Here is a 22,068-nt window from a genome sequence, read left to right as displayed (position 1 = left end):
AGTGTGATGCAGTCTTTGGACAGATTTTAATTGTTATTTTGTGGAAAGCTGAACATTTCTAGAAGGAATTTTAGTTGATGGACCTCACAGATTAATAGTTTCGTACATTAGATCTATGTTATTTCAGTCTGTGATACATATGTTTACCAGTACATGTAATGTGTCTATTTATGTGAGGATTTTCCCATGTATATCAGAACATCAGTGCATGATGAAAAGATGACATATTGATGGGTGTGGATATTTCCCGGATTTTGACTGAGGCATAAGCTGGTCGCTTACATTTTTAGATGAGTGTTTGATGATACCAGCACATTAAAAAAACCCCACTTGATCTTTACAGGTGCTGTGAAATTTGTTTCCTCACATGGTGATATAAGGAGCTAAACTAGAAAGGCGGACAAACTGGTAATTAAACATAGCAGTCTCTTTAGAGTAAGGAAACTCTTCAAAATGCCTACAGCTCTTGCCGAAACCAGTCCGCTCTCCCAGGTTTGACACTGCTAAACCCCTCAGGTAGACAGGCTGCTGATGTTGTAGACATCACGTCTAAAACTGAGCTGAGAGCGCTTTTAATTTGAAACAGTGCTTAAAGCAGAGGCAACAGTCAAGAAGACATTAGCATTCTCAATGTTATCGACACTTGCCGCCTTCTTTGTTAAAGGGAACACAGAGGCCGATTACCACCTAAGAATGCACTACTCAGACACAAGAAGGAAAATATTTAGGAATACCCTGGCTTCAAAAGCCGTATCTTTCCTGTTATCTGGCAACTCAAAACACCAGAAAGCCTGACTAACTGGATAAGCAGGTATTCCCCAAACCGCTACAGAATGTAGAGAATACAGAGGATGAAAGTGATACTCAGTTATGGATGCTCTCCATCAGAACTGTTCTTCGGGGAGAAAACCTCCTGGAGCTGTTCTGTGCATTCCTGAAACAGACATCCCAGGATTAGCATAATGTAACTAAAAACTCAGCATTGTATCCTTCTTTCTGTCTCTTCAATGGTGTCAGGCTCTTGCTCCAAGATTGGATAAAAAATTAAGGTTTCTACCAAAACCAGTCATTAGTGTAATATTTTTCATTCATCCAATCCACTGCACAATCTGTAGCTGAAATCTAGAATACACATTTAGTATCATATACCAAATTACTCAGTTCAACAGTGTTAAATGGAAACAATAACACATCCATGTACAGGATAATCACGCCAATACTGGAAGGAGGGGAGAAAAACTCCTGGAATGTGTCCGTCGTCTCCCCCCGCCCAAAACAAAAACCACCATAAAAGTTGTCATATTTGTTCCATAGGGATTCAACGTCTTGTTTTCTTCTTTAAAGCCAGAGAAGGATACTACTAGCAACTAGGAGTGGGAAATCAATAACAGCCTAATAAAGAACGCTTTTAGTAGCAAGACATATCAACTTCACCTATTTCCCAAGTAATACTGCTGAAAGAAAAAACTCCTATGGGCTTTGATAGCTTTTGACAGCCCCTTTAACTGCCAGAAAGCTCAGGGCTGAGCATGATCTGTAATGGATACATAGAATAGGTCATAACTAAATCCAACTTATTCAGCAGCTATACTTATTCTATTACTTATACTTGTGGTAATAATTTCTATGCTTTTTCCCCACAACCTTGCTACACTAATGCAGTATGTAAAATCCATATGTGGTAATCTATCAGAAATAAGGACCATTGAATAAAGCTTTTGATAGCTTAGGACATACTAAAGATTGTTAATGTGAACTGGGTGGTAACTGGGCAAGGAAGTTGAGCATTGATGACAGGTTCTCTATACATGCTTACCGCCAAGAGAAGGCGGTTAGCTTTGAATTACCCTTTACTTTCACAATACTTCAGGTGTGGAGCTTCTGTGATTCAGGTGCAGTTGCAAAGTGTAGTACACCATGTTTAAGAAGGGTGTGTAAAATTTAAAACATATTTTTCAGTGTCAGTTAAGAGGTTTCATATCATCAGGATGTTGCTTACTGGAAACTGTGTTGAGGACTGTAAGACTTACCTGTGTAGATCAGGTTGAGTACTGAAGTCACCCCAGATAAGAATGTAGCTTCCATTGCCATCCAAACAGATCACATCCAGAGGGACTACATAACACTGGAATACAAGTTCACAATCTACTCTCAGAGATTAGTCCCAGAATAGCAAAAATCTCTAACTCCTCAAATGTCAGTGATCCTCCTTTAAGCTCATGCAAAAGAAGTGTAAATATTTTGGGAACATCATGCAAAGATCACAGATAGAATGAGAGATTCACATTCCAGGCCACTCTGGGTGTAGCCCAGAGGGACAATTAGAGTTTGAGTTTCCATTTGTGCTCACAGATAAAATTTGATCTGCATACTTTAGAGAGTAAGCAAACCACACATTTATAAAAAAAATATTTTGAAGACTACACAAATTAGGCTCTTTGGTTGTCAAGAGAAATAGCATGTGTGTGAATAAACATGTGTGTTTGCTGGAAAACTGTAGACTTGTAACTTGTTAGGATTTCCACATCTAGAAACATTAATTTTTAGACTATATTGCCACTTAGAAAAATTCTAAGAGATTTCCTGCGTATCAGTAATAGGAGTTTCCATAAGAAAGCTGAGTCTCCAAACTAGGAAACACATAAAAAGCTATTTTTACATGTTCATTCATTAGAAATTACCTCACTTGACTGAAATAGTACTTAAAATGTACCCTTGTCCTCAGAGATCACAAGGGGTAGAGAATACTAACCGTTCTTGTACAATCACAGGACACCAAACTGATTAAGAGTGGCTATTATTTTACTACTTGTTAATGATTCCTTAAGAGTCCAGAACAACCAGCAATAATAGAAAGGAGACTCGTTTTACCATGTAAGACTCTCTTCATCATGATCAGATGCTTCAGTGAATCTGAACGTAGGGTGCCTCAGACCATGTCAGAACCGAGGTGACCCTTATGAGCAAATCACTGTTAAATAAAATCCATCAAGACATACTTGTTCAGCATTTTGGGGATAGGAGGGGACAACTTTCATTGTCAGAGGTGACAACAGTAAAGCTAACTCCCTACAGCTACACAAAGGAAGTCTGCTACTAATACTTGTGCATCCATAACAACAGGCCAAGAAATTTCCTCATGGATGGTGTCACCTCTGAAATTGTGATGGCGGATTTTAAGTCCCAAACTGCCTGAAAATAGAGCAATGGCAGTCCCAGGTTCCAAGGTTTCCCTTCTCACTGCTCAGTGCCTGCTCCGTGCTGGTTGCTGCTTTGCCAAATAAGCATTGGGTTCCCCACCCAATAACATAAATGTTTCTCCCATTACAAAATCCTGCTTCCACTGGTAGTTTCTGGACACTTGCAGAACAGTCCTGTACTCTGGATGCTCCTGTCTGACCAAGACACTGTTTAGATTGACAAATTGAAGCCCTTCAGGCTTGATTCACATGTCTTGTCAGCATCTGAAGAAAGTTCTAGTAGTGCAGCCTTTTCCGCCTGTTGCACCTCCCCTTCTGCCTTTTTTTCACTAGATGTATTCTGTGATGAGCAGGAACTTGCATTCTCAGCAGAGGGAGTCTGCATGCATCTCTGTTGCTAGCTTTCAAAGGAAAAGAGCAGCTTGTAGCACAGCTGCTAGGCAGCTTCAGGCTGCTTTTTGCTACAGCCTGGCAAATTGCGTTTGAATGGTAGATCAAAAATGGCACAGTATCCAGGCACTCATGAAGCACAAGTGTCCTCACAGCAGCCCCGTGCTTTCCCTGATATTGAACCTGGAAGAAGCTAATCTCAAAGAATAAATTTCTCCACAAACTTCCACATTATATAGTGTGACCTGATTTCTTACTTTATAGAGGAAAACACATGGATATCAGGACACAGCACATTGGAAGACATCCTTTTGTATACTGTGCTATCAGCTAGCACAAATACTGCACCTGTGCTCTGTCAGATATGTACAGCTGTAAGATCGTGTTCACATGCCTGAGCCACATCAGACTTGAGCTGCTAGCGATCCAGCCTTACCATAGATCAAACTGACAAGAGGGGTAATTCTGTCTTAGGATACCAAAGCAGAATTTTCTAAGTCTTTGACCAGCTTGCTGCTGTAGTTTTAATTTCTGCTACTGAAATTGGCTAGGACCACACTGTAAAACATGGGAATTTTCCTTATTTGAAGAGGAACAAGTCCTCCCAGAAGTCATTTCCAGGCACACAAGGGACAAAAAAGGTGAATGGAAACAGCTGTTGCAGATTTACCAAGGGAAAATTCTGCCTGATAAACCTGACTGCCTTCTACAATCAAATAACTGGTTCTGTGGGCCTGGAGTACCAGGCTTTTGACATGGTCTCCCACAGCATCATTGTAGCCAAACTGGCCAGGTATGGACTGGATGAGTGAGCTTAAAAGGTGGGTCAAAAACTGGCTGCACCATCAGGCTCAAAGGTCAATGGTTCAAGGTCTAAGTGAAAGCTGGTTACAGGTTATATCAGGTTCAATACTGTTTAATATCGTCATCAATGACCTGGACATTGACAATACGACAGAATGTGCCTTCATCAAGTTCACAGATGACATCAAATGCAAGAGACCAATTCATGCACCGGAGGTCAGGGCTGCCATTCAGAGAGACCTCAGCAAGCTACCGGAATGGGCCAACAAGAACCTTGTGAAATTCAGCACAGACAAACACAAGTTCTGCACCTGGGACAGAATAAGTTTGTGAAACAGGCTAGAGGAAAGCAAACTCAACATGAGCCAGCAATGGCAACATTTCTTTGCGATGGTGAGGGCTAAGTGCATGTAGGGTTGCATCAGCAAGAGCACAGGTCGGAGGCTGATGGATGTGAACCCTGCTTTATACTTGTGAGGCAGCACCTCAAACACCACATCCAGTTTTGGGCCTTTCATCACTGAAGTGATATTGATAAACTGGAGAGAGTACAGTGAAGGGTCACTAAAATAGTAAGTGCCTGGACCACGTGACATATGACGAGAGGCTGAGGGACTGGGTTTGTTTAGCCTCAAGAAGAGAAGGTTTGGGAGAGGAATTCAATTGTCATCGTCAAATACCTAAAGGGCAGATACATGGAAGACAGAGCCACTCTTCTCAGAGGTACACAGTGAAAGGACAAGAAGCAATGGTCACAGATTGCAACAGGAGAAATTGTGACTGGACATAGGCAGGGTAAAATTCAGTGTAAGTGGTTAAGTCCTGAAATAGGTTGCCCAGAAAGACTGAGAAGTCCTTGTTTTCAAAACCTCATTGGACAAGGCCCTGAGCAATGTGATCTAACTTTGAACTTTGCCTTGCCCTTCATGGTCTCTGGAGGCCCATTTCAAACTAAATTATGTTATCTGGAGATATCTGATACGTTTCCTGTTCTTCAGAGGCCACCTTGTTACACAAGGCTGTTTGGCCAGCTCATCTCTGCATTCAGGTATACTGTCATAGGATCACAAATCAGTTTTGATGCACATTCTCACAATTATGCCACTAAAAAAGTCAATGGTGTCATATACTAATTTCTTAATACTCACTTACTGCCAAATCCTTGAGGTTGCTATCAGACAAAGTCCCATAAAACCCTGGAGAAAGCAGAGTATACTTCAGTGCCACTACTTTATTGTGACTTATCTGAACAGAAACTGCATGTCAGCTAACTGAAACTACATTAGGGCTGTGGGACGATGTCTGGAAGCTCCTGATCACTATTTGTTCAGTTCTTACATAGACCTCACTTTGGAGTCGCAGGTATGGTGCCTGAATAAAGTCTGAGCAAAGCTGACAATGGACTTCAATTGACAACAACTGATTTATTACACTGAACTGTTGGTAGATGACTTGGAGCCTGAGGTTACATATCCTGGTATTTCATTAATCTCACCCCACTATAATCAGTAAACTCAGTACTTTTTTTTCAGACAGCAACATTAATTCTTCTGTCAACAAGAAGTTTCCAGGTGCTTTGCACTATTAATATGAAAAAAGTAATGAATCCAATGTAATTACTAGAAAGAGAAGGATGAAGAAGAAGAAAAAAGATTCTAGATTTTAAGAGCAAATTGAGATTGACCAAAACACAAAAATAGAAAAAAGCTAGCTATAACCACATTTGTGTTAACCTTATTGTGAGTTAGCTAATTATAATGGAATACACATATTAAACCCACAGAAGTCAATTTAAAATGGCTAAGATATTAAAACTTAAACCAATAGAAAATACTTCACCATTCCCTTTTCCCATTCCTAATTTTTATTTTCATATTCCAAACAGACCTCTTGGAAAATGTAGGCCTGATCTTGCTTTGCTTGGCAAAGGCTTGCCTTTAATGTGATTCATAATATACGGTAACACAAGTAGGATAAACAGGTGCTCAGTGGATTATCAACACAAGAGAAGAAAACATACACAGTCCTGCATTCTCATTACTCTGGCCATACTTGGAGCTCAGTGAATTGCAATTCCTCGTTTCACCTTTTCATTCTCTAGTTATGTCATTTCCATTAGCCAGGAGACTGCAAGGCTATTTCATGTAGGTTTCATGGCACTAATGGAGAAAGTAGATGTTAATAGCTAGTATTTGTTTCTTATGAATTATGCTTCTAGGGCTTAATGGCTTACGTTTCCTTGGCAACAAACACGTCATGTGCTTTTTAATAAGGTTTGCGTATGAGCTGTGTACAGGACCATGCCAGAGATCCCAGCTGACAAGGTTTCTAAAACATTATGAATTCAGAAGAGTGGATCTACTCTTTGACAAAGCGAGGACCACACTGGTGATTTGGCAGAAAAGCAAGAGCCTTCCTCAGTCTTTATAAAATTGCTCAAACTGCAGTCTCCTGCTTTTACTATCTGTAAGGTTCATACTGTACGTAAGCCAGTGATCAGCCCTTATTGAAGCAAAAGACAGTGTTGTGGAACTATCCTCACTTATTTCACATCAGTATAATTTCATTAGCTTCCTGGTTATCCACCCAAAAATTCTACAATGAAAACAAGCAGGATCATATTCCAGGAATTAAATTTGGCCAGTGAAGCTGCACTTTGGTTTATTCTGAAGAAATCTTGGAGAAAAAACAAGCTCCTTATTTTGTTTCATATTTTTCTACAGAACAACTTGTTACAGGAAATAGGCTGCAGTCTTTTTCAGAACTTCAACATGCTTTCTGAATCTTCTAAAGATCACAAGAGGGCATCCCACATCCACAGAAAACAAATGTTAAACTACATAAACCATACTGATGAATAAACAGACTTCTGATAATCTGCACGGGCACAACTAACTCTCATGTCTGAAGTCAGCAGAGATCATTAAAGTGCCACTCTTACATGCCTCTAACATTCTGTTTCATAACAAATATAAAAGCTCTATGTACAAGTCTGAAAAGAAAAAAAATAACTTGGAGTTTGTCAGAAAATTATGGTTATTAGTAAAATGTTGAATTATCCCATAATGTTATTTTGAGGCTGTAATTTGTACATACTTTCAGTTTTCCTCTTCATAAAAAAAAAATAATCATCCGTTATAGATTTCCTACTAAGATTTTCCATAGCCTTCTTGTGTATTAAATCCTGGAAAAGGTAGTCACCTCTTAGTTCTAAAAAGCAGAGTCCTCTACTACAATATATAAGCAACTACTGCTTTCTCTTTCTACTCCATGAATAGCTTCAAACCTACTTTGCAGGGTACCAATCCTGGCAGAGAGAAGAAAACTCAGGTTGCAGGACTTTCCAACCCCAGTGAGCCTTGAGCCAGGACAGTTTTAGTGATGGGAGATGAAGGCTGCTGGTGACACAAGGCTGTGGATGCCTACTTCTTTAACAGGCACTGACCAGAAACACTCATTGCACGTATTGTTTACAAAATACTGATAAATCAATTACTTCATTGATTGGGCAATGACTTGATATCTTTCTAGTACTTTCATCTTAAATCCAATGAAAGTGAAAGGCAGAGAATTCAACTTTATTATCATATACAATCCAGTGATTTTGTTACGCATTCCAGAAAAGCCTCGTTCTACAAACAGTTCACCTCACGTGCAGATGTTTGCACCAAGTTTGGGTTTTCACACAGCCACTGTTTGTTCACCACACAAAATGAAGTTTGTTTTGTGGGGTTTTTTTATCAAGAGGGTGTGTGAATATCTCTCAGTGGAACAAGGCATATATTTGGAAAGAAAGAAGCATGGAAGAACTGTCTGCCTTCCCAGAAAACTAAACTTGCAATTATAAAGATGGAAAAAACAGCCAACAAACCTTGTGCCAGGACTGATCTTCACCAGGTTGGAAATGATCTTCACCAGGTTGGCCTGAAGGTTGGAAATGATGTTGAAAAGGTAACTTTTTTTTTTTTTTTGGTCACGTCCCTGGAAATAAGTAATCTAATTAACGCCATATAAATCTTGTCTGACTCCAACCTTCGTAACGCTATAAAAACATCAACAGGCAAAAGGGGGTGGGACACTGAACCTCTAACACAAAGTACCAGATAATTAACTTGTTTATATTCTTAGACTGTCATTCACGTAGTATCTGATGTAACTACTACAGAGTACAATCACGTGATCCATAAGCACCTTAAAGCATTTATGGGTGAGTAATCCACGCAGTGCCTAGAGTTAAGGGAGGCTACTGAGAACTGTATCCCATTTTGACATCCATTGGCAGCAGTATCAGGAATAAGAGGAAAGAGAGCTCTATAGAGTTAGAGCTAGCTTCTACATTCTACATCTTCACTGATAGCTTCAGGCACACCACAACAAGAACTTATTAACTGAGGTGAAGTTAAGTATGATTTAACAGTCAGCTTATACAGACTCATGTGCTACTCCCTCTACTTTTGGAGTCAGGGACAGAAGAGAGAAACAGATGGATGCTAATGATCTGCTGCATGGTGACGTGAGTCGGGCTTTTTCTACAGGTGTTGTCTCTAGAGCTTCTCTGGAAAGCAATCAGATGAAATTTTCAGTGCTAAGAGGTGCTCCAAAATCTACAATGTGAGGAGGGAAACACTGACGCAGTTCTAGAGACATCCACTCACACAACATGGGACTCACTAAAATAAAAAGAAACTTCCTTTCCTGGTTTGAAAGCTACTTTTGGTGCTATAAAACTGCAGAGAGTAAGAGAGGTTCTCTGGATGATGCTGAATACATCTCACTGACAGTCTTGGAATGTTCCTCAGAGGGACACCACAGATCCCTTCTTTCCCCTCCACATCTTATCTCTTTTTTGATTTATGTTCCAGAAAGAGAAACTCCCGTTTTCCCATTGTTACAACTGGTGTTTTTCTGTTTGGCTTGTTTATCTAAAGCAATCAGAAACTTCAGAAAGAAACAATTCCAAACATAGAAAAAGCATGCTCCATTGTTCCATCTGAACCAAGAAACACAATGAAAGGATTATTAAACACACGGAAACAAGATCTAATAGATAGGGAGGAAAAAAGAAGATGGAAGTGGCACCAAAATACACAATGGAACAATTAGTGTGAGAGACATCTCTACAAATCATACTGAACAGAACTGAAATGAGTACATAAGGTGTGCACTGAACCACTACAGGTGGCATAGGGAAGAAAAGAGGACAGCAAAACTGTTACATCACGTAAGCTTGTGTAAACAGAGAACCCTGCTTAATTTCTCTCCTTTGTTCAGTCACATCACATCAGGCTAGATCACTGTAATCAGGACTTCCCAGCTGCTATTGCACCAGCTGAGCATTACTGAACATCAAGAATATTAAAATGAAATTGCGTCTGCTTGCTATTTCACAAGATGTAATAGAATGATATTCAAAACCAACTTCAACGCTGTACAGCAGGGCATCACAAAAGTGTAGAGAAGGCAACTTCTGTAAAGCTTGCAAACTGGGACGTCAGTCACTGTTTCACCAGTGAATGTTGCCATCATGGCATCACTCAACCATTGGAAAGAAATCATTATTCCCAGTTTAACAGAGCAGCCAATGCATAGCAACTTTCTGCTTCAAACAGAATTGCTCTCTGCTCCATCAAAGACACAAAGGTAGAAAGTATGAGGCAGTCATGAATAACCAGCGGCAATGCTCATTCTCCAGGAACTGAGAAGTAAATTGATTTCCATGACTCAACTGCTCAAATCAATACCTACCCTGCCTTCCTCCTGTACACACACAGACATTTTTCTTTCTTTAAAATAAACAATATTGTCTCCAAGTTTAAGGGGCATCATACTGTGCTTAACATTGTATAAATATATTTTTCAGGGGAAAACTACCCTGAAACATTCTCTGTCTGTTACTTTATCCAATGAAAAATCTGTCATCAGTTTTTGTGAATCTGGTCACAGACAACTGCGGTGTAACAGTTTCGTATTCATGTTCTTCATCTGCTAGGAAGCTGGTTCTAAAATTTGATGCCAACTTATGATTTGAATCAGTCTAGCAACACAAGATCACAACATCCCTATGTTTACAATCCTAGAAGGTGAAGAACATATGAAAACATAATTTCCCTGGGATATGCCACTGTCCAAAGTTACAGCAACATCACGTAAGAGGCAATTGAGGCCACTCTAAGTAGATTTCTAATGAAAATTAAAAGTTGTCAATTGACTAAATACTAAATTATTAATAACTTTCTGAGAAAACTATTTGAAGCAGCAAGAGCACATGTATCCATTAACAATGACAGTAAGAAGCTCTATCTCAGTTCAAAAGTAGTAAAAAGAAATTAAAGCCCATAGTGGACAGACTTGCATGTGTGAGTTACAGTCTGCAAAGGCTCTAGATGGTATGTAAGCCATAAAGATACTGACAGCCAAAACACTCTGAGGATGAAAGCACGCTCATCAGCAGTGGAATGTGCTCCTGCATGGTCATTCAGAGAAAAGCACTTCTTCTGTCTTTATTTGCATATATAATATGATGGACTGACAGCCTTTTTTTTTTTTTAAACTCCAAGAAAATCCTTTTTATCAAATGACTACCAATGCCAGGTCCAGATATTGCTGCTCCTGCAAATGAAGTAAGAACACAAGGAAAATGATAAATGCCTAAGTTTTCGCCTCTGGGCTCCTCATAATTTCTTAAACTGCACATCCAGCTCAGTTAGTCCTACTCAAAGGTAGCTTCTGAAGGCTGCTAAGGTAAACAGCAGTTATTTGTTCACACAAATTATTAATTTTGGACATAGGCTGTAGCGTTCCTACCACTCACAGATTCATTTCCCCACATTCTCAACACTCAGGGCAGAATACATGCTGCCTAGAAGTACTAAGCTGTTTATTTTCAAAAAAGCACAGAAACACCCACACACAGGATCAATTTACTTATAAAACATGTAGTATCATCAATGGAAGATATCTTGAACTATTTTTCTTTAACAGTAGAAGAACAACCAATGCAAATCTAAAGTCTGTACTTCCTACCATTCTCATCATTTTAAAAACGTTAAACCCCTAAAATCCATTCCTGAGCTTTGCTTTTTGAACATCGTTCCAACTCCCTGCCTTAAACCAAAGAGCACGTGGCATGGTTACTGTATAATTAAGTTAAACACCCCAACAACATAGCACCTTATCAAGCACAGGTATTTAAAGAAGCTTAACAGTAACACAAAATTCAAAAGCTGATATATTCTACAGGGTTAGTTGCTGAAGGACAACATGGAAAGCATGTCAAGCTTTCACATGAACAGCTGACAAAACTTATCTCAGTGTAATAATGATCCCAAAGGGCACAGAATTGCAAGGACTGCAGGTAGGCAGAAGCAAGGTGCTCTGACATTATGTCCTTTTTATAAAGGCACTGTGCTAAGTATTGTTTATTTATACAAATATAAACAAATATATTTAAATAAAAATAAATATAGCTAAGTATGTATCTTCATACAGGATTATACTATATACGAAAATTTACATAATTTGAATAAATTCTTCTAAAATTATTCCTTTAACTAGTACATCTAGTCTTACATATAAGCTTATAAATTTTATATATACTTTATTATTTGCTTTATATATAAATTTACAATTTATATCTAATTTAAGCACATTGTATTTATTTGTAATGCCACTATATCAAGTCCAAAGGTGCTCTGATGTTATTACTTTTAACAGCACTGTCATAAATAACAGTAACACAGAACAAAACCTATTTATTCCCTGTAAATTTTACAGTTTGGGGTGGTTTCTTTTTATTTGTACATTTTCCTACAAAACCTAACAAGAATAATAAATAACAAAAAGATAGAGCAACCATTCTGTGCTGTCCTTTCAACAAATCAATGGATTTGCAGGCAAGAATGAGAAGAATCACTCATTAAAGACAGAAAGGCAGGCTGGGACATACTATTAGCTGGGCTACAGGTACGTGTCTGTAGAAACAAGTTTATTCCAAAATTCTCTAATCAGACACTTCAAGGTGCTCAAAGATTAGCTAACAAGAAAAACAGAAGCCACCACTTGTTCAGTTTCTTCTCAGCCACCAGTAGAAGAGTCTTTCATTCCACTAACTGGCAAATCAGTACTGATCCCAGTAGTGTTCACTGCCTCCACCAGTGAGGCTTAGGGAGCATAAAGACCCTGATGTACTGTAGCAGTGTAACTAATACTGAGTGTACTTTTCCAGACCCAGTACTAACACGCATCATGTCTCAATGGGTATCTGCCCCCATCCTGTTCGGTCATAAAGTGTAAAGGGGCAGTCCTACAGCATCTGAAGTCTCTTACTGGAAACACTATTTTGTATCACAAGTCATGAAATCGCCCACTAGGAAGATGTTCGTAGATTCTGTACTTTAATTTATATGACTACTGTCTTAGATACTATATTTTAGAATAACACATGAAGTATTGATTCAAGATAGGCAGACAATTACACACCTTTCAAATGTAAAGCTATAGAGCATATAAAAGCATTTTGTGTTAGCTACTTGATATGACAGAGGAGCTATTTTTATTATAATAATGCATAACTAATAAATCCTTGGGGTTTTAATTAACAAGACTTTGGATCTCAGAGTACAGTACAGAGTGAATAGTGTGAGAACGAAGTTCTCCAGTAGATGGAAGCATTAGTCAGCAAAAGCTGAGCTCACGTAGCTCACAGGATTGTCTATCCTGCAGCACTGCATGCTGCCTCCCCTACTATACACAGAATTTTACCAGGTAGGTACTCCAAGTGTTGACACTGGTGGAAAACACATCTGTAATTCTTTATCTATATGAGACTTCCAGTATTGCTATATCACAGCATACAATTATTTTTTGAGTATTTACAAAAACCTGACATTGGTGAAAGATCAGAGGCAGGCAGCTGGAATATGAATCATGAACCTGACTGCTGATTCCAGGTAAAATTTACCAAAAAAACATAAGCTCTACCAACCTTTTCCTATACCTCCCTGACAGTTAAACAAACACAGTCCAGCTTCTTGCTTTCTTTCTTTCTCATATTTTACCCATAAATGTGTTCCAAATGTAAACGTTTAAAATGTACTTAAATACAATAAAGCCAAGTCACCAGGCATAGTGCTGAAATAAAACAAACCCAAGTTCAGGGGTCATTCTGAAGCCCAATTAACAGAATAAGTAACACAAGTGGTCATTAACCCATACTAGTAGCTGTAAGATTGTTCCAGTCCATTAGAGCCCAAGAAAGTTGCAAGATTGCTGACACACATTCCACAGTGATGAAAGTCCCTTAGCTCAAAATGAACAAAGCGGCCTGATTTGCGAACACCACTGTTGCATGTTGATTAACTAAACACTGCTATCAAGTCGGAAGTTAAGAATTTACACACAGGTCTGAAACACAGGCCAGTGACTATTCACATCTCTCACCTGACTGTTCGGAACCCCTCAACGCTGACTGGCAGCTGCTTTCCACCTCCATGAGCTGTTCTGTCTCGCTGCCATCTGATCTCTTACAACTGTTGTTTCCTGCAGCCCTACCTAGTTACAGATGTGAAACACAATTTTCTTTTACAGTCACTTTGGCACAGAGGCTGAGATTACTTTGTGCAGTACACTGAACAAATAAACAGTTACATAAATAGTGTTTTTAAAGTATGAGGAAGGGAATCCAAAATTAAACTCTAATAAAAGCTTTTTTCTACTTCACCCCAAACATCAAAAAACCCAGCCCCTACCCCTTTGTTTCCCCCATAACTAAGTCTGGAAATTCTGTTCCCCACCCAATGAAGTTACATTCTCTCTTCCCAGCTCTTCACCTAGTTCTGCCAAAACTGAGATGCTACCCCCATTCCAGCCTCCACCCATTTCAGGAGCCCTGGATTTCAATCAATAGTTCAGGCACTCCAAAACTCCTCAGTCCTCAGCTATCTGGCCTGCCACCAGCACTCTCCATATCTCCTTTGGTAGCATTCTTGTTTCCAGCTGCACAGTAATTGTAAGGTTTTTAACCCAAATCATGATTTTCAACTTGAGGATCACCACACACAGGGGGGTCAGAGAAGGGCTCATTTCATGGTTAATTAACGGCAAGTTTGTAACTACAGTTTCTAGTGAACTGTATGGAGCACCCACATGGGTACTGAGAGTGAAGACTCTTTATTTGATATGTGGGGGTAGTGATGCTTACACACGCATAATTTGTCTAATATACCTTAAATATGTAATTCACTCAAATTGCAGAAAGTCTAGAAAAGCCATTTTCGTAAAAGCTTATTTATCCATACAGCAATTATATGTATGTTTATATAAATACACAACACTCTGCCAGAGCTATCAATCTGCACATCACAGACATGGTCTTATTAGACACACAGTTCTAACTGCTGTTTGCATTCCCACATCCTTACGTGAATTATGAACAACCTCACACACATGCTTACACATCGTTCTATGCACTCAATAAAGGCTAACAAACTTGTTCTTGCATACCTTTCTTGGTCTTTAATAGCTGCTTCCTACTTTTTATTTAAGCTCTGCTTCACCTTCCACATTGGACATTTCTTGGAACTCCTGGAATTATTAAAACAAGACAGGTACATTTCAGCAAGGACGAAATAGAAATTGGGAAAGGCAGGAAAGAAGTGGAAAACAAATTATGGACAGACACAGAGCCTGGCGCAGATGAAGCAAGCTCAGGCACGTGACATTCACTGTTACTGTATCTCCGACATCTGCTGGGATAATAACTGGGCTGGGCTATTCATCACAGAAACAAAAGGAACCAAACAGGAAAAATCAAACAGCAATAGAAGGTGGGAACCCATCTTACAGAGAACCACAGGACAACGTAGCTTTTCCCCGTTTTACTGTGGCTTGATGTTCATGGTAACATTCAACCGCAGAAAGAGGTGAGCAAGATCACACAGACCAACGGAGCACATTCTATCAGAAAAAGAAATGGGGTCTTTGAACCACAGGCAGCCCTCCCTGGAACATGAAAATATAAATAAAAGCCTCTTCTTTATTCCCATTAATGGGAACATTTCCTGGCACTGGTCAGATGACAAGCCCTTTTTTCCCAGTTACCTCAGCCAACTCAGTAACCATGGCAACTGTCTCCAGTGCAATGACATCATACGGTTTCCTAGGCAACTGTTCCCAGTGCAATGACATCATGTGGTCACCATGGCGATGCTCCATGAGGCCAGGAAGAAAGTATTTTAAGTGGGGAGATAGGTCAGGGAGGACAAAAGAGAACTCAGGGAAGAACAGGATAAAAGATAACGGAGGTAAAAATATGAGCCTTAGGAGAAGGATAGACACAAGGGAAAGGAATAGATGGACAGAGTATAAGGACAGATAGGAGGCTGGCATAAAAGAGAAATTTTGAGAAATTTAAACTACTATTTGTTAAAAAATAAAATCTTAATTCCATTATCTACTTTAATGACACATTATTTAGGTCAGAGTTGCTGAACCACAGCATGCATGGTCACATGAAGCTTAGGCATGGCTTAAATGCTGATTTAGTGGAGAGACTTCTGACAATCCATGAGAAACTGTCAGAAATACCCAGAGGGACACCAAGTGAAATCACACGGTATAGAATACACTAGGTACTTTTTCTAATGCAAGGTACATTTTCTAACGTATTTCCATTCTCTGACTGCCTAATTACTCAGGGGCTCTGTCAGAGCAGTGCCGATAACCAGATGTTATGTCATGCCTGTACAGGGCTGGAGGAGAAGATTCCTTTGCCCTCTTCATTCTGGTCTTTGTACTTGAAGACAAGATAACAAGAACCTGGCCAACTGACAAATGAATATGTGTTTTCCATTGATCGAAAGCGCCTTCAGACCCTCACCAAGATGGAAGTAAAGAGTGTCTCTTCTTTCTTTTCAATTTTCTAGACCTTCTTCCAATTCTATTATACTTTCAAATGTTTGAATTTGCTGAAGATAAATATCCTTTCTGAATTCAATTGTCTTTTAATTCCGGAGAGGGGCAGCCAGCAGACAATGTTACTATCAGCTTTATGTTAAATGGCTATAAAACCACTGGGAAAAAGCTTCTTGGCAATGAAACGCTGGCATTATTGATACATAGTGTTTTATCAGTGTACGCAGCCTTCAGTAAAAGATAAAGTAACAAAAAGCAGTGCCCTTTGAGGACAGCTTGCAGTCCAAAAGCTTAGGACAATGTTCTTGAGGAAGCTTCCAAGTCTATCACACAGTATTTTTCTATACAGCAAGGCATCTTCACATATTCTCTCTTAAGCAAAACCTTAATTTAGTTTAATTAGCACAATAATTGCCCTCCACCATTCATTTCAGAAGGAGTTAATGTAGAATCAGATGTAGCGATTGTAGCGTAGCAATTAAGCAATGTAATGTTGTAGCTGTGACATCTTCTACCAGAAGTGACTCGTTTTTTACCGTTGAAGCTAAGATGAACCTCAGCTGGTCTATTCAGGCCCAGATTTCAAATATGAAGTTTAGAAACCTGTCTAATTTGAGGGTGGCTGCAGATGCCACTTTGTTTCAGGCTAACCCACAAGAAGCAGAGTCTCAGAAGTCAGTGGTAGCAGAGCGTCCATCAGCGCAGCTGTCTGTACGATTCAGCAGAAAGGAAGACAGGAGTTTTCTAGCCCAAGGGTTTGTACGGTTTGTAACAACGAAACACTCTTCTACTACGAGACCTCGTGCAGGTTGTTGCTGTTACTCAGATAGCAACAACGCATTTAATATGCCAAGCACTTTCAAAATCTATACAAAGACAGGCATTAGGGTACATAAGCGCTGACTCCCTCAGAGCAGTGCATTTCAAGAGGCAGCCTTACTGCAGTAAATCTCAAAGGAGTTTCATTGCAAAACTCTGCAGTCATCAGGCTGGAAATGTTCCAGGTGCTTAATCATACGCAGCAGAGTGAGAACTGAGAGAGAGAGAAGAAAAATCTCCGTGATAAGCAGCACTAGGAAGGATGTGGCGGCTGAGGGAGAGAAACAGGAAAAGGGGAGGAGGAGAGGAAAGGGAGAAAAAATATCTCACGCTGTTGATGAGCAGAAACGCAAACACCAGAGAGAGAGACATAAAGCAAGGCCAGCATCAGTTCCCCTAAGTTATTCTTCAGTCCTCATACTCTTCCTCCCTGAATCAAAAGATATTCAACAGAACAGCTAACTGTGCGCATCTCGCACAAAAATCAGGCTAAGCTGGGCATTCTCGTACGATCAAGAGGTCCTACCCAGCAGTTACATCTTCCTGTAGTTACCGAAATGTATTTCTTCAGGGAGAGTGGGGGAGGAAGGAAATCTTGGCAGGGTCGGCACAAAATGAATGAAAAAGACTGCTAGAGAAGAAAACAAGTGGGAAATAGGTGGTGGGGAGGATTGTTTTGGTTTGTGGGGTTTTTTTTCAGGCTGAGCTGTGAGACCGAAACATCTGCATTAACGAAGCTATGTTTCAGGCTGCAGTCTTATTTCAAAAAAATAGGAATTTTTAAGAAACAGTAATACAACATGCAAAACACGACGTGAACTGATAACACCCTTCAGTTTGACTTCTGATAAATCCCTTTAGTGAACAATGATACATGCCAACATTAAGTCAAACAAAATGGAACGCTGAGAGTTGACTTAAAAGAGAGAAAGGGGGAAAAATAGAGTAATGACTAATGGCCAAGTAAAAAAAAGGAAAAAAAAAAGAAATCTATTAGCTGTTTTAAATTATGTTCCCTTAAGTCATAAAGAATAATATGTACAAATATCTAATTACTTCATTACCACAGCAAGTGCTATGCTTTACAATTCACATACAGGTGTTCTGCATTCATTAAAAATAAGACAAATTCTGCTCTGATTAATACAAGACAATAAAGCTCACAGGCAATAGAAGAAAGGGTAAAATGCAGCTCACCAATATGGACAAAGTAATATAGCAAGACATAACAATAAAACCTTGCAGACAGCCTTCCCAAAAGCTGTCAAATGCTTCAGCTCTCAGCCCAGTTTAACCCTAAAAAAGTAATTGATTTTTTAAAAAATAAATGTTGAAATAACAGAAAGGACCCCAGAGTAAGACTTGTTTCTATTAAATAAGAAATAAATTATAAGAGCAGAAAATATACTTATCAGCAGGAATTAGAATAACTGTTGAACAAAATATCTCCTGGGTACTCTTGACTTTGTGTCAGCCCATCCACCTGCTAATTAGCACCAAGACATTATTGTGATTGCGCTAGGATAACAGGATGAATAATTCATAATACCTTACCCAGAGATCTGGCACATGAGTGGTTCTTAATCAGTTCCTAACCCCAGGATTCAGCATAACTTTTATGGCAGAATTAACAACACACATACACATATAATGTATTTAGTAAAAATTTTAAGCAATTCTTTTAAACACAACTAACACTGGGCTACTAAGCTCAGCTAAAGCTGGGCTTTACTAAGCTAAAAATAATAGTTCATTCTATCCACTCTTAGCCTAGTCAAAAGTGGCATATGATGGCACTAATATTGTGTCAGGCCCCTCAACTGTTGAGTTTTTCATTCCCAGTAAAATGTCAATGGACAGTTTACTGTAAATTCTGAAATTCCTACACATCTTCTGAGGACAACACAGTGCAATAAAAGCTTATAGGACAAATCATTTAATGACAGAGTATTGAAGATGAAATTCTAACTTTACTTACAGTACATTAGAGTTTATCTACAAAGATAATTTTATCAAAATGGCTGCTTTAGAATAATTGTTTATTCCAATCACAAGGTCAAATACATTATTCTAGAATAAATACCCTGGTAAAGGTATAATAAATTTCCAAGCATAGGAAAGTTCTCTTAGTATGGGCTGACTGCATTCACCATCAGAGCTGGTGAACTGGACATCAATGACACAATTAGTCCAGAAAAGACTCAGGTCCTAATGTATCATTTCAAAATTCAAAGAAAAGAGCAACAGTAAAGAAATTTCCCTGCAATTCAGCCTCTGTGGTTTAACTATCTATATTAAATGTAGCTCATTAAAAATTAAATTCATTTCATAATCCATCTTATTTCCTTTTTTTTTCATTGCATCTCCCTTTGGTTAAGAAGAACTTGACTACTTAGTTTCTCTCATTTTTAAAGCTCACTTCTTAAGTCCTTTACCTTGTCAGATTTAGAAATAATGCAAAATAATGCAATATTTAGTTGGGGGGGAAGGTGCTTTTACAAATTAAGAGAATATTAAAATAATTATTTCTTAATTTAGTTTTGTGGAATCTTCAGTTATTTTTTAAACAATTGAACACTGAAATGAATGAAGGTCCAGACAGGACAAGCAAGCCACCTAACAGACGATTGGAAGGATGAGAAAATATTTAATGGAAATAACTATTCCGACTGTTGGGATTTTAACTTTCCTCTTCAGTGAAATGATGTTCAGCTGTCAAAGGAGAACAAAAAGAACCTCTAGATGAAATTTAGATGAGCAGCTTATGGAACATGCACCTTTTTTTCTTAGCAATATCAAACATTAAGTCAAAATACAGCTCATACTGTAACAGGTAGCAATATTAAAATTCTATCAAGAAATCTCATAGTCTGCTGATAAAGTGAAATGTTTTCCCCCATGATATTTTCCCCATCAGCCTTATCATGAATTACAAGAAATTTACATGTGAGCTTTTACAGATTGCCTTCCATTCCAGTAGCTCATAACAACCTGCAACGTGAGGTATTTCCAAAGTTAGAGTATCATTTATTTTTTATTGTTAAACAGTTTTAAACATCTGTAATTAATTATGTTCATTGCAATGTGGCATACTTTGCAGTGTACAAAAATGAACATTATTAACACAGAAAAAGAGAAGTGCGGGGCCAATCTCAAAGCAAGGAAGTCTCAGCTGTGAAAACCGGGAGAGTGAATCAGCAGTAGTACCAAAGCATTCTCATCTATTAATAATGGTGGACTCTGATGATACTGATGACAGCAAATGTCTCAACTTCCCAGTCCCTCCATACCATTTTACAGCCCAGAGAGGCTTAACAGGACTTGTTTCAGAAGAGGCAAATAGCGGTCCTTAAAAAGCTTGAGGTGGCACAAGTGAAGAAGAAGAGATGTTCCTGCCTTTAAGGACATGCTGAATCTCAGCAGAAACGCACTGTCCCAGCGTAGTGGCCAGCCAACAAACACTTGGGAGAGCAGTGCCATTTCCTGCCAAACGCGGGCTTAGCCCTTCTGCTCCCTTCTCTGGATTTGGGATGCAGAGACAGGAGCCGAGATGATTGCTCCCGTACGGCTCCGGTTGCCATGGAGGCAGGAAGCCACTACAGATGGTCCCCAGCCGCGCTGGATTGTCCTGGCATGGTGCACACAACTCCGCAACATGCACAAAAAATTCATTTTTTCTCAGTGATGTTTTAAAATCCTAACACCCCTAATTCTCAGGCTCTCCTGGGCAGGTATCTCATTGACATAATGAGGATCGTACTTCAATAAAAAATAACCACCTCAGATTTGGGTTTTTTCTGTGATTTAAAACAAAGTAAACATTTTTTTGTTTGGACAAACACAAGCTTGCCATTGCAGAGAGAGAACATTCTCCATTTTATTCAGGAGGGAAACCAGTGACTCAATCACTACGTTACTACACACGTCTAACTAGTCTCTGCCCTCTGTAAGTCAGATGTTCTTTTGCGATGCTGAGGCCACAGCAACAGTCAGAAAGCCTGTTAGCAAAATGCTTTTCTTGCCAACCCCCTACAAGTCCTGCTTCCTTCCAATGTGTGCGTTACGTGCTTGGGAAAGAAATCAACGCTTTACTGCGATCCCTCCTCTTTCAGTAGCCTCTGCTCGAGAAAACTCTGAGTAAAGGTCATTCCTCAGATGTCCAAACAAGGATGCCGTTCTCCAGATGCCATAGATTTTATATATAATTACTGCAAATATACCTGGGTTTCCAGCACAATGTCACTGGAATTCATGTGGACAGCGTGTTTTGATCTGTTTCTTCCCTTAGACATATTGTTAAACCATATAATTCTTCAGAGATGGAAGAGTTCAACTACTAATAGATTAAATCCTAAAGTGGAATCGTTCACATTATCAAATTATGTGAAAATAGCTCATGCTAATTTAAGTACATAATTGTACATAAGTGATTTCTTAATGATTACCTCCGTAAAAATGTATTCACTGCTGGAATACTCACAGTGCTTTGCCCTAATGCACTCTGGGGTGTACAGACAAATACCTAACCAAATGAAAATAATTCATCTGGCTATAATGTTTGAGTCAGAACAGACCAAATTGATTTGTAATCATTAGTTAAAATCATTTAGACTAAAATATAAGACAGGATGCAACACTGAAGATTCAGAAAAAACAAACATGTATACTTGAATTATATATATAAGGAATATATAACTATATTTATAGTTATGTAAGATTAGATCACAATTGGCATATAGGAAAGAGTCATCATAAACATATTTAACCTTGTGATTAACAACAAAATGGAAAAAGTACTCGTAACTGTGATACATGGCGAGTTACACAGCTCGCTCACAAAGCTATACTCAGTCTCTGCTGCCTGCAGTTTACGATTGCAGAAAACCAAATTCTAGGGATAAAAAAGCATCTTGCTGACAATAGCCAAAACGTACTGATATCCACA

At 39.0% G+C, this 22,068-nt stretch overlaps 1 protein-coding gene across 2 annotated transcripts in view; it reads right to left on the bottom strand.

Annotated features, from left to right (window-relative positions):
• The window catches only part of SLC5A1 (solute carrier family 5 member 1), a 50,648-nt gene extending 35,226 nt beyond the window's left edge, over nt 1-15,422 (bottom strand). The window contains exons 1-2 of one of the 2 annotated variants that reach the window (XM_072879819.1): nt 15,235-15,422; nt 14,895-14,975 (exon numbers count right to left, since the gene is read on the bottom strand). The gene's annotated coding sequence lies outside the window, so the exon portion shown is untranslated. Of the gene's footprint in view, nt 1-864; nt 911-14,894; nt 14,976-15,234 lie in introns of those variants that run through there. The other variant, XM_072879818.1, reaches the window with a different exon arrangement.
• Between the last annotated feature and the right edge of the window lie 6,646 nt (nt 15,423-22,068).

The sequence above is a fragment of the Ciconia boyciana genome, chromosome 15, assembly GCF_034638445.1.
Source record: "Ciconia boyciana chromosome 15, ASM3463844v1, whole genome shotgun sequence".
NCBI classification, from domain to species: domain Eukaryota; kingdom Metazoa; phylum Chordata; class Aves; order Ciconiiformes; family Ciconiidae; genus Ciconia; species Ciconia boyciana.
This window is presented reverse-complemented; position numbering and strand designations above follow the sequence as displayed.